Below are 13,209 nucleotides of genomic sequence, written 5' to 3'. Positions count from 1 at the left end.
GGAAATGCAATCTTCCTGAAGTAGGTCGACACAACTGCGGCCATGGCATATATCCAGGGCCTTCCCAGTAGGATGTTGTAATCGAGGTTTTCATGGATAACCTCAACATCAATTTCTACTGTTTTGCCCCCCAGTTCAACTTGCAAGTTACTTAAAATCCCGTATGGAGTGTATGATCGTCCATCAAATGCTTTTAATGTCGTTGACGATCTCGACAAGGGTGGTGAGCCTAAATTTTTCCAGCAACTCATCGACATAATACATGTAGATGCCCCCTCATCAATAATTGTTTAATGAACAGTTTTTTTGAGGGCTTTCACTTGAATAAGGAAAGCTAGTTGAGCCAGTAATTGAGGGTCATATCCTTTATGATCAAAGGCCACAAGATTGGAATCCATTGGGTCAATCCCACCTATTGCTGATAATAAAGCTTGCTTTTGGGAGGGGCAATTTTGCGGTACCTCAAGTGTCAACATAGCGGATGGCGATTGGGCCAGGTCCTCCACTATATTATAATTCTGTGCTACTTTTGCACGAGGATTAAATGTCGATTTGGGTAATACTCCCTTTGGCAACTTTATCATTGGTTCAGGAATGATGGGTGGCACAACTTCGGTCAAAGTTGTTGTCGAACTACTAGGTTGTTCATTAGCCTTGTTATTCGACAGTTGTGGATTCTCGTAATCTTTATTCCTTGTCAAATCATCATTTTGCTACTCTGAGATAGACAACATGAGCACTTGGGATCGGGAAGCATTTTGATTAGTAACCAGTTTGGTTCTCGGGTTTGGAAACGGATCAGTCAATACTGCTGAGGTTTTTGAACTCTTAAAGAGTTTCTTAATTTCAGCTTTATGTGGACAATCTCTCGTCCAATGATCCTCATCGCATATATGACACCCCGCAGGGGGTTTCCTTTGCCCAGAAGGGTTTTTAGAAGGTTTTTTAGGAGATGACTCATCCTGCTTCTTTTTTCTCCCTTTATTTTTCTTCTTGCCCCCTGGTTGCTTCAGTTGTTTTCCCTTGTCGGTCGACACGGCATTTACTTCCGAGGCAAGAAGTTCCTCATTTGCATTTTGACTAGAAATCTTACGAGCCTTTTTAGATGTAGCCTTTGTCGATTTCGTGTCTATTGCGCCAATCACGCCATCGCCGGCATGAGAGTCATTGTTTGATTTAGGAGGAGGAGGAACTGAAAATTCCGGTCTAGGAGCGTAAGGTATTTTATCGTAGAGCATGTCGGACTGAGTGTAAATCAAATCCAAATATTGCACACGAGCGATAACCTGCTCCTCGGTGACGACCCCCCCTTTTGCCACATCTTCCGTGATGGAAGGCAGTAATGACTTGATAAACCATTCAGCTAAGAGCTGATCGGGAACATAGGTTTTCACCATTCTACGACGACGTCGCCACTCATGTATATGATCAGATATGTGAGTGGCCGTCGTTTGTTTGAAGTTGGTAAGAAGTTCCGTTCCCGTTTCGTACCTTATCGGTAACTGAAAATGGGTTAAAAAAGTTGTGGCTAGGGTACTGAAGTTGTCGAATGAAGCTCTAGGCAATTCGATATACCATTTTGCTGCCAGACCAGTTAACGTCCTCTTTAAAAGGCGAAGCCTAATCGAATAATCGTTTAAAGTGTTTGATGAACACCACAGATGAAATGTCATCACATGATTCGACGGATCTTCACCCGGATTTCCATTAAATTTAGGAATATCTTATGGAAGCTTATGTGGAATCGCTGGCCACCAAGGGGCGTAAGCGATTGGATCGTTTGTTAACCGATTTAAATCAAGTAACTCTAAATTTGCCACGAAGGGTAACTATTGATTCAGGTTAGGTGAAGCATACCCAGGATAAGATGGGATTGCCTGAGCAGTTGGTCTTTGCATACCAGCATAATGCATTTGATGCTGGTAACTTTGGTAAGGTTGGTGGGCATGACCATTGTAAAATGGTTGATTTTGACCATTTTGAATATATGGTTGCCCACTATTTGCAAAGATTTGTTGCTCAGAACCTTCGTATACTTGTTGGAACTGCATTTGTTGGTATTGCACTAGCCATGGTTGTGAAGCCATGTGTTGTTGTCCGATACTAACTGTTTGACCAAGATGAGGGGTGATTGTACCCGTTTGAACCTGTGTCATTCCACCAGTCGGCAATTGTGGTTGAGTTGCAGGGTCAAGGGGCTGTTGCATTACAACCTGAGAAACCTGAGGTTGGCATACAACAGGTAGCGCTTGAACTTGCGACACCGTCACAATAGCTGGCGTAGTTGGTATACTTGACATAGGTAAGCATTGTTGCATCGAATATACAACTCTTGGTTGTTGAGGTAGTATCGGTACCCAACCGCTTGATGTGATTCCAGCATAACCTGAATTTTGTTGTGAACTCCCGTATGGCTGTCCTCCCTGAGGGGATAATGAAAGGGCATACTGCCCCCGATACGGTGGTAATCCAGAACTCAAGGGAATGGTTTTCCCTTGAGGGCCAGACTGCCCAAATTGACCTCCAAATGGATCAATTTGTTGAGATTCAACATAAGAGTTTCTGGATATTATTCCGGCTGAACAAACAGGGACAGACCATACTGTCGAAACACCCCCTGAGTGGGCTCCTTCTAGCGGTTGAGAGCTAGTTGGGACATATGGTATACCGGAGAACATTGTTGGAGTGATAGCAGGGAGTTCTGCCGTCGCTGTGTCAGACGACACAGTCCTAGATGTTGACGGTTGTTCAGACATTTCTAGTCTATCCAAAAGATTACCTAGCGATTTTACAGGAGCTTCCGCTGGCGGTAAACTAACTTCTGATGAAGAAGGATATAGAGTGATCCCGACTCCAAATTGCGATGGAGTACCAATTGGAGGATCTTCCACAATCTCTTCTATGGCAATCAGACCAGGTGGAAGGGGAAGACCATCAGGTCCGTAGAATATTTCTGGTGCCGAAGAAGGTACGGGATCGGCAGCGACAGATGTTTGAGGAGTAAGACACTCCGAACCGGTTGTAAATGGAACTGGTTCAGTAACACAAGTGTTTACCCTCAAACTAGGATCAGTATTACTGTCCTTCTGTGGCTGTTGAACTTCTTATGTAGAGGCAGGGATTCCAGAAATGTTTGGAGTAACCGGAGTCTCTGATGTTGTTGGATCACTTGTTCTAACTTTAACAGGAGATTTGGAACCAGTTAAACGAGTTCGTTTTGTCCGTACTAGCTTCGATTCCGGAGACAAAGACGGTTGACTCGTAAGTCTCTGCGAACGACGGGGTTTCAATTGACTTTCTTCCACGATTGCGGATTACTCGATCAACTGAAAATAAAGGGGAAGTATGTTTCCGAATTAAATGAATTTTAGACGCTTTGACACAACTTGTTTTTTCAATTTTTAAGAGTCGAGAAAAAACAAAAGATGACTCTAGTCTCCTTCAATTTTTAATGAGCCTGAAGTGACAAGTGCTCAAATGGACCTTTTCTGTTAAGGAGTCTGAAAAGGAACGAAAGGGACTGCTCTGGAAATCTAGGTAGAGGGATTACCAAACCAATCGCAAAACTCCAGAATACTTTTTACGGTACGGCAGTCAATCTTCCCGAATGTTGTGTTTAGTGCATTGCGATCGATAGGGCGGCAGACACGGCTTCCTATGGATAAAGGATTAAGCCTATTGGGGTCTCCCAAAATATACTCGACGGTACGTGGGAGCACAAGTCTGTACTGGAACTTATCGCCTCAAAGTGGAGGAATCACCCAACCATCAGTGAGAACAACAGTTACCAGGCTTTGCAACGCTGGAATACGTCTCTAGCCTAGACTTCTAAATGTTGTGCGTTAAGTTCCAAATCATTGTTAGATTCATTGAATTTATTTTATAGTTGATCTTGTTTATGAAGTTTGCCTTTCAGGTTCACCGCAAGATGTAGATGTAATTCCTAAAATGCAATCTAAGATGATAAACAAACTTTTTATCTTCTTTGTGCAATGAAAATCCTAGCTACTAAGGAAAGAAAGACGGAATCTTTTCACAAAGAGCAAAGAGCACACTCTAAATGCACTTTCCTAAATCAAGCCAATCAGACTGTCTATATGCAAATGCACATGCATGTATTTGTTTTCGACTTTCTTAGTATATGAATGCTAAAAAGAAAGTTGATGCACAAATCTGAATTTATTTTCAAGCGACAAATATCAACAAGTTTCCTTTCGAAATCAAAAGCGGAGACGATCACAACACCTTACGATTTTGAAATGAATACTTGTTCTTGACACTAGAAAATTACAAATTCAGACCAAAAACAATAGTAACAGGATAATCGACCATCAACAACAATCAAACTCTTTCCTACAATTGAAATCGACACTTGCGACAGTTTCAAATCAAAGGACGACAGTACGATTATGCTACTTTTGCAAAGGAGAACTGAAAATGACTCAACAAACACACAAAAAACATCTACAATTCTTTTGTACAAAGGAGGCGGAATAATAGCAAGGAAAAGGGGTTTCAAACAGACATATACTGATCACAGGCAGCAAAATTCAGGAATAGAACTGGAAAGAATGAATCACAGAAACCAAAACTACACAGAGCCTAGTCTGATCAGCGCACCTGTAACACAGAGAATTTAAAATGCAGCGCACCTTGTCCACTCGGGAAGTGCGCTGAAGTTCAGATTCTCTGAACAGTACCTGTGCTGGGCCAGAAACGAGATTCTGTTTGGGTTCTGGGTCACAGTTTGCAGTTCAGTTCTTGGGTTTTGGCCGAGCAAAAAGCAATCAGTAATGCAACAATCGGGTGTAGATATAAGGAGGATCTAAGAGCTATCACAAGGGCAATCAGATAGTTTGTGAATCAGTTGTTTAAATCATAAACAGATCCAGTAGATGGATTGAAGTAGCATTTATCTACTTTGCATTTGTTATGGCAAATGCAGTTCAAATACTACCTGTAAGTTTATGAAACAGACAACAAAGAATGATAAACAAACAAACTAATTCTTCCCCAGCAGAGTCGCCATTTTGTTACAGGGAAAAGTGTCTATATAGAACTGCTCTATCCCACTAAGGTGTGACAGCTGCCTTAGAAACAAACAGAGAAAAGCTACTTTCGTTTTTCCTTTATGAATTATAGATAGAGAGGAACAGAAAGACCAACCTCTGTCTTGCGCTAATCTCCTGATTTGATTCCTCTCTCCTTTGATAGTCTTTAGCTACCTGTTCCCTTGCACGCCTAGCTTCACAAAGTACCTGTAAGATCGCAGTAGCATAGCACTATACAAATACATGGATCTATAATCATAAATAATCTAGGATCAGATGTAAATTGACCATACAAATGTAGCAAACATCAATGACACAAGAGCATGGAGGAAAACTTGAATAGCTTTTATTGATAAACAAGAAAGAGCCAAGGGGAGTTACAACCAGTTGTTCTGACCCAGCATCAACCTCTCAGCAAGGAAGCCCCTCTTCACCTCATACAAAGCTTAGATCACCCAACAATCTGATGTTTGTCTCAAGAAACCAACAGCAATTCCTTACAATATGCAAAATTCCAGCCTCTAGATCTCTAGGATGAGGGATCCATATATAGATATCTATAATGGAGATGAGTCAGCTTATGATTTGATTAGTGTCTTCCCTCTGATAGTTCTTGCTTCCACTTGGAGACTGATGATCTCTTACTCATCCTTGGTCGAATTCAGAGAGGCAAGTTGTTGGAAATAATACTGAGAGGGGGGGTGAATCAGTATTATCAGATCAATAAAACTTTTTCAATACTCAGAAACATATACGCTACTTCAGTTAAGTGAACCAGTGTGTACATGCTACTGTGTCTAAAGCAACCAGCGTATAACTAGAAATCTTATGATTCAGTTAGTTTATCTTCAGTAAATGCATCATGACATTATTAACCATATTAAAAGTAAACAGGTGCAGTATAACAGAACAGATCATCACACAAAAACCACACACATGAACACCATGATATAAGGTGGAAACCCAATGTGGGTGAAAACCACCTGCTTCAAATCGTCTCTATCTTTCTTTAATAAGAAACTTCAGTTTACAATCTTTTGTACTGGTGCAGCCTTATACCAGTACGTAGGCTACAACCTGCAGAAGGCTACAACCTTCTCTCGTTTTCCAAACTCTCCTAGAAGGGAGCTCCAACCCCCTTTGCTCTTGTACTAGCTAAGATACTAGTACATAGGTGCTTGCCTACAATCTTCTTTCCTTCAGGTACCACTTTTCATCAATTTTCAGACTGGATACTCCTGAAGCACAACATTTCAATCTGAAGACCACGATTCATCCACTTTTCATAGCAAATCATAGAAGCACAAAACAACCAATACTAGCATCATCAAACTTTGAATCATTGAACCACTGAAACCCTGTCAACACCCAGTCACCAGAACACAGAGTAGACTACAGAACCCTGCAATAACAGACAGACCCAACTGCAACCCAAAAATTAAGCTTCAAAAGATATACGCTACTTCAATGAAACAAACCCGCGTATACACGCGCTTTTACCGAAGCCAACCTGCGTACAGATCTAAAAATAATTTCTCATAACTTGCAGTTGTACCAGTCATCAGTCATACTCAGAACATAACATTGTGTCAGTATGCAGATCTAAAAATATGCGTAATCAACCATATACTGATAGTTCATTTCAAACAATTTGATCCCGATCTATCCTTCCATCAACCGATGTGATCTCTCCTTAGCTCAGATCAAGCAATGTATCATCAACGCAGAACCTGCATACTAGATCTCTTTCTTCATTAGATATTCAAGACTTTTTCAATACCCTAGCCTAATGATCTTCTTCTCCTTATATAGCATTAGGCCCTCCTCAATACCACAGGCCAAAACCATAGTAATACAATACCATCAACTTCAAAACTCGGGATCAACACGACTGTCGAGATACCTTGGTCCAAAAACATAGGCTCAAGTACTGAGGACTAACTACCACGGACCAAAGGGAAGCTTCTCGACATGTACGCTCTTTTCTGTTCATAAAACTGCGTGTATACGCGACTTCGTATATAGCAAGCCTGCGTATCCGCGACTTAGTATATAGAGTACCAGCGTGTATACGCATCTTGGGCTTAATGAACCTGCGTATATGAAATTTCTCTTCATTCTTATAGTCTGGACTGAGATCTGTCATCAAAGAGAGTTGCCATCAAGGACAACACTTGTACCGAAGCGCCACACCTGTGCCAAAATGCCAACAATCTCCCCCTTTGGACTTGATGGCAACCCCAAGATCCTTAGAATCATTCTCCCCCTTTGTCATCAAGGGCAAAGGGTTGTGCTCCCCCTGTGAATGTGTTGATATCTCTGCTCTGTTGTGCTGAACATGCTCCCCCTGACTGTAGGCAAGATCTGCAAAAGATGTTCTTCAAAAAGAACCAAGACTTATACATCATAAAGGACCTTCCTATCACCAAAAGACTCAATACAGACATCCATACTCCCAACCAAGAGGGGATACATCAGAAAATAACAACTAATTACATTACATCATTCATCCCAGGCATAGTGGGGAAACCAACATAGGCTGTTACATGACCTTGACACCATAGAAGAGATATCACAAAAGAGATACATGACATAGAGACGAAAGAACTAGACCAAGACTTATGAAAGTCACCAGTAGCATCTGATAATCATCTTTTTAGATCAGCAACCAAGATTTCCTTCTGTGCTCCTTCAACAATAGTTGTGAACTGGGACCAAAAGCATCTAAATGGCAACAATGCTTTATTAGACTTTAAGCTGCTCCCCCTGAAACTGTGCCTGAAGGACTCTGTCATACCCATCTCAGACCTTCTCCAATCAGAATCTGCCCTTGCTGTTCAGAACTCCATATACGCGACTTCACCTGCATAAATCAGCGTATGTACGTGGATATCCCTTATACAACACGCGTACACCAACTTTTCTTTAGAACAGACAAGCTTCAACAGCAGGATGAAGCATCAACTACTCCCAGCTTCTGTCTGAGATATTCAAAAGTCTCCCTGGGCAGTGGTTTTGTGAGAATATCAGCAACTTGTTCTTTAGAAGGAACATACTCCAACTTGACCTTTTGTTCAAGCACTTGTTCCCGGAGGAAGTGATACTTGATTGGTATGTGCTTGGTCTTTGAATGCATGACTGGATTCTTTGAAATGTTGATTGCACTTGTATTATCACATAAGATAGAGACAGGTGGAGTGCAAGTGATTTGAAAATCCTGCAAGGTCTGCATCATCGAAAGAAGTTGTGTGTAACAAGATGCCGCAGCCACATATTCTGCTTCAGCTGTAGATAGAGCAATCGAACTCTGTTTCTTGCTGAACCAAGATACTAATCTGGAACCCATGAAGAATGCACCACCACTTGTGCTTTTCCTGTCATCCACACTTCCGGCCCAATCTGCATCTGTGTAAGCATGAAGAGTGAGATCTGTATCTCTAGGATACCATAGGCCATAGTTTTGAGTCCCTTGAAGATACTTGAAGATTCTTTTGACTGCCTGAAGATGAGTTTCCTTTGGGTTGGCTTGAAATCTTCCAACAATTCCAACTGCATGCATAATGTCTGGTCGGGTACCTGTCAAATAAAGAAAACTCCCAATCATGGATCTATAAGTTGGTTGATGAACTGCTGTTGATTCATCATTTGTATTGAGGTTGCATCCTGTAACCATGGGGGTACATACTGGCTTTGAATCTTCCATGCCATACTTCTTCAAGATCTGCTTGAGGTACTTGGTTTGAGACAAGAAAATACCTCCTTCATTTTGTTGGATTTTCAATCCAAGAAAGTATGTCAATTCTCCAAGTAATGACATTTCAAATTCTTTCTGCATAACCAAGGCAAAGTTTTGACTCATAGCCTCTTCATTGCTGCCAAAGATAATATCATCTACATACACAACAAGTATTAGCAATTTGTTATTTTCAACTTTCATATAGAGATTGCTATCTACTGATCCTTTTGAAAAGCCTTGTTGGTGAAGATATTTGTCCAACCGATAGTACCAAGCCCTTGGAGCTTGTTTGAGACCATAGAGAGCCTTTTTCAATCTGCATACAAGGTTTGGATCATTCCCAAGAATGAAACCATCTGGCTGCTCAATGTATACTTCTTCTTCTAAGTCTCCATTCAGAAAGGCTGATTTCACGTCCATTTGAAATACCTTGAAGTTTTGAAAACTTGAGAGAGCAAGGAACATTCGGATGGCCTCAAGTCTTGCAACAGGAGCAAAGGTCTCTTCAAAATCTATTCCTTCTTGCTGTGCATACCCTTTACAAACAAGTCTGGCCTTGTTTCTAATTACTTCTCCATTTTCATTCAATTTATTTTTGAAGACCCATTTTGTCCCTATGACATTCTTATCTTTTGGTCTAGGAACCAATTCCCAAGTGTTGTTCTTTTCGATCTGCTCAAGTTCTTCATCCATTGCTTTGACCCAACATTCATCTTTGCATGCCTCTTTCACATTTTGTGGTTCAATGGAAGAGAGTAATGCCAAATAGCTTGAAGCTTCTGCAATTGTTCTTCTTGTTTGTACTCCTGCTTCTTTCTGTCCCACAATCTGAGATTCTGGATGATTCTTCTGGACATATCTGGATGGAGTCTTCTATTCTATTCTTGTATGCTCCTCTCGTTCTTCTTGAGGTTCTTCTTCTTCTTGGGGTTCTTCTTCATCATTCTGTCTTTGAGGGTAGCCTTCATCTTCTTCGATGTCTTCATGATGAACTTGCCTAGGAATGTATCCCTTCTCATCAACCACAACATCAATGCTGTCAACAATTCTGCCAAGTCTTTTATTGTAGCACTTGTATGCTTTGCTATGTGGAGAATAACCAAGAAGAATGCCTTCGTCTGCTCTTGGTTAAAGTTTTCCAAGTTGCTCATCAGTATTCTTAATATAACATTTGCTCCCAAAGATTTTGAAGTGCTTCACCGAAGGAGTCTTACCACACCAGAGCTCATGAGGAGTTTGAGTGTTGTTTACTCGGACATTTGTTTTGTTGAGAATAATAACCGCGGCATGTGCAGCTTCACCCCATAAAGTTGCGGGAGTACCTGATTCATCAAGCATAGCACGAGCCATTTGTTGGATTGTTCTGTTCATTCTTTCCACAACTCCATTTTGCTGAGGAGTTCTAGCTGTAGAGAATTCTCTTCTTATCCCATGTTCTTCACAGAAATCGAAAAATTCATTTGAGGTAAACTCCCAACCTCTGTCAGATCTGAGGCACTTAATATTGTGTCCTGATTCATTTTCAGCCAAGGTTTTGAAGGATTTGAATTTTTCGAATGCTTCATCTTTGTGCTTCATAAGTCCTAACCAGACAAACCTGGAGAAATCGTCAATGAATAATATCAAATATTCTTCTCCTCGAGGTGTTCTTTTTCTGAATGGACCACATGTATCTGTATGTACTAGCTCAAGAGGCATGCTAGCTGATCCTTCCTTCTCAGGAAAATTAGTTCTGGTTTGCTTTCCAAACTGACATGATTTGCATATGGTGTTGTCTGGAATTTTGATATCTGGAAGATCACGAACTGCCTGATATTTGCATGCTTTCCTTATTTGTGGAAAGCTTAGATGCCCCAACCTCCGATGCCATAGCCAGTGTTCATCATTCTTGCTCAAATAACATTGTTGTTGTCTTTCTTCAAATATGTATAGATTATTTGGAGTCCTTCTTCCTTTGATCATTGTTTCACCTGTATCAAGATCACGAACACAACATCCATTTGATCTAAATATTACCTCTGTTCCTTGATTGCACATCTGACTGACACTCAGAAGATTATGCTTCAATCCATCAACATACAGAACATTTCCAGCTTTGACCTTCTCTTTCAACGGAGCAATGCCTTTTCCTTTTATGGCTGCAGAGATATCGTTTCCAAAAGAAACTTTCTTTCCCTTTTCTAATGCGGTATATGATTCAAGTTTTTCTTTGTCCCCTGTCATATGCTTCGAACATCTGCTGTCAATGTACCATAGACTTTCTTGACCTTCTGCATAAAAGGCTATCCCACACCTTTCTAGTTGCGGTTCCTTTATTCTCCATGTTCTGACATTTGAGGTTTGTTCCTTCTGAGTTGTCTTCCAGAACCTGCTCCTGCATTCAGAGTCTTCATGACCAAAGTTATTACAAATAGAGCATTCAACTTCATTTTCAAGAACCGAAAAGTTGTTATAAGTCCTTTTCATGGTTCCAGTCATACTTCTTTGCTTTTGAGCTTCTCTAGTCATGATTGTCTTGTAGGCAACACATTGAGCTGCTTTGTGACCGAAGTTATGGCAAGAAAAGCATTGGCCATTAAAGAAATTTCTCCGATAATCAGATCTATCATCCAACCGATTGTAGCTTCTTTTGACATCCATTCTTGGGGCAAATTGGGAAGATTTTACCTGTGGCTGATTGTAGCTTCTGTTTGTCCTTAAGGCCGCTTGTCCCCAAACTTCTTGATAGTCTTTATTTGTTCTTGAGGTAAACTATCCCTGATTCACCTGATGACTTTTATTTGGTCTTTGTTCGCTCCTCCTTGCTGCATCAAGATAACTTTTAGAGGTAGAAGCTTGAGATGTTTCTCCATTATATCCCAGACCTGTCTTGATCAGAGGAGAACGCTGCACATTGATAATCTCATCCAAGGTTTCAGATCCTTTAACAAATTTAAGATTAATTGCTTTTGTTTTCTCAATCTCCTTTCTAAGACAAACAATCTCACATTCCAATTTTTCAAGATGTTTTTCCTTTTCTGCCAGTTGACATTGTAGAGAATCAATAATAGCACTTTTCTCTTCTAAGCAAACTTTGAGATTATTCATTTCTTCATAAAAGCCTTCTACATCTATAGCATCTATGTAGTCATCATCTTCAAAAGCCATTAAAAGTTTATATCTATAACCCTGTTCATCTTCGTCACTATTTGAAAGACCATCACTATCTTCATGAGTGTAATAGCTTTTCTTCTTTTCATTCTGTTTCTTGTTCCATTTAACAGGTTCCTTTCCCTTGTCATTCTTATCTTTGTGAGGACATTTGGCAGCATAATGACCTACTCTTCCACAAGCAAAGCATTTAAAAGGTAGCTTACCTCTGAACCTTCCAGAACCCCTTTGAAGATTTCTAACAAAATTTGATTCTTCTTCTTCATCTTCTGGCACGTGACTTGCTTCATAATAATCTTCTTTGCCTGAAGCCTTGAAAGCAGCTTCTCTTCTGTCTGATGGACCTCCTTTTCTCATTTCATAAGCAGTTAGAATTCTGTGAAGCTGAGACATAGTAAGAATTCGTAGATTTTCTTTTTCTTCTATTGCAGACACTTTAGATTCAAATTTGGGGGACAATGATCTTAGAACCTTTTCAACCACAATAGCCTCTTTTATTTCTTCACCCAAGTTTTTCATGCAATTAACAATCTCATCTACCCTAAGGAAATAGTTAGCCACACTTTCATCATTATACATTATGAGAGTCTCATACTTAATCCTGAGAGTTTGAAGTTTAGCACGCTTTACCTGTTCGTCTCCTTCATAGCTCGTGACAATTTTGTCCCATATTTCTTTTGCGGATTTATAGTGCATTACCTTCATGAATTCCGATTGGGATATACATCCTAATAGGGTACTGACTGCTTTCGCATTTGTTTCATACTTATTTTTCTCGGCTGCATCTGTAGGAGTAGCTGAAGGAAAAGTGTAGCCTGTATATACGATGTCCCAAACTTCTGTACCAAGAGATTGAAGATAGGCAGTAACTCTTACCTTCCAATAATTGAAGTTTGTCCCATCAAAAACCGGTGGCCTGATTGATGCTTCTCTCTCGTAGTTGCTCATGATGAACGATCTACCTTCAAGCAATCAAGCTTCTCTGAAGGACCTGCTCTGATACCAATTGTTGGAAATAATACTGAGAGGGGGGGTGAATCAGTATTATCAGATCAATAAAACTTTTTCAATACTCAGAAACATATACGCTACTTCAGTTAAGTGAACCAGCGTGTACACGCTACTGTGTCTAAAGAAACCAGCGTATAACCATCATCTTCAGTAAATGCATCATGACATTATTAACCATATTAAAAGTAAACAGGTGCAGTATAACAGAACAGATCATCACACAAAAACCACACACATGAACACCATGATATAAGGTGGAAA

The sequence above is a fragment of the Pinus tabuliformis genome, chromosome J (assembly GCF_031772625.1).
Source record: "Pinus tabuliformis cultivar Carrire ecotype Pingquan chromosome J, CPIR1, whole genome shotgun sequence".
Taxonomy (NCBI): Eukaryota; Viridiplantae; Streptophyta; class Pinopsida; order Pinales; family Pinaceae; genus Pinus; species Pinus tabuliformis.
The sequence above is the reverse complement of the archived record's forward strand: the minus strand, read 5'-3'. Positions refer to the sequence as shown.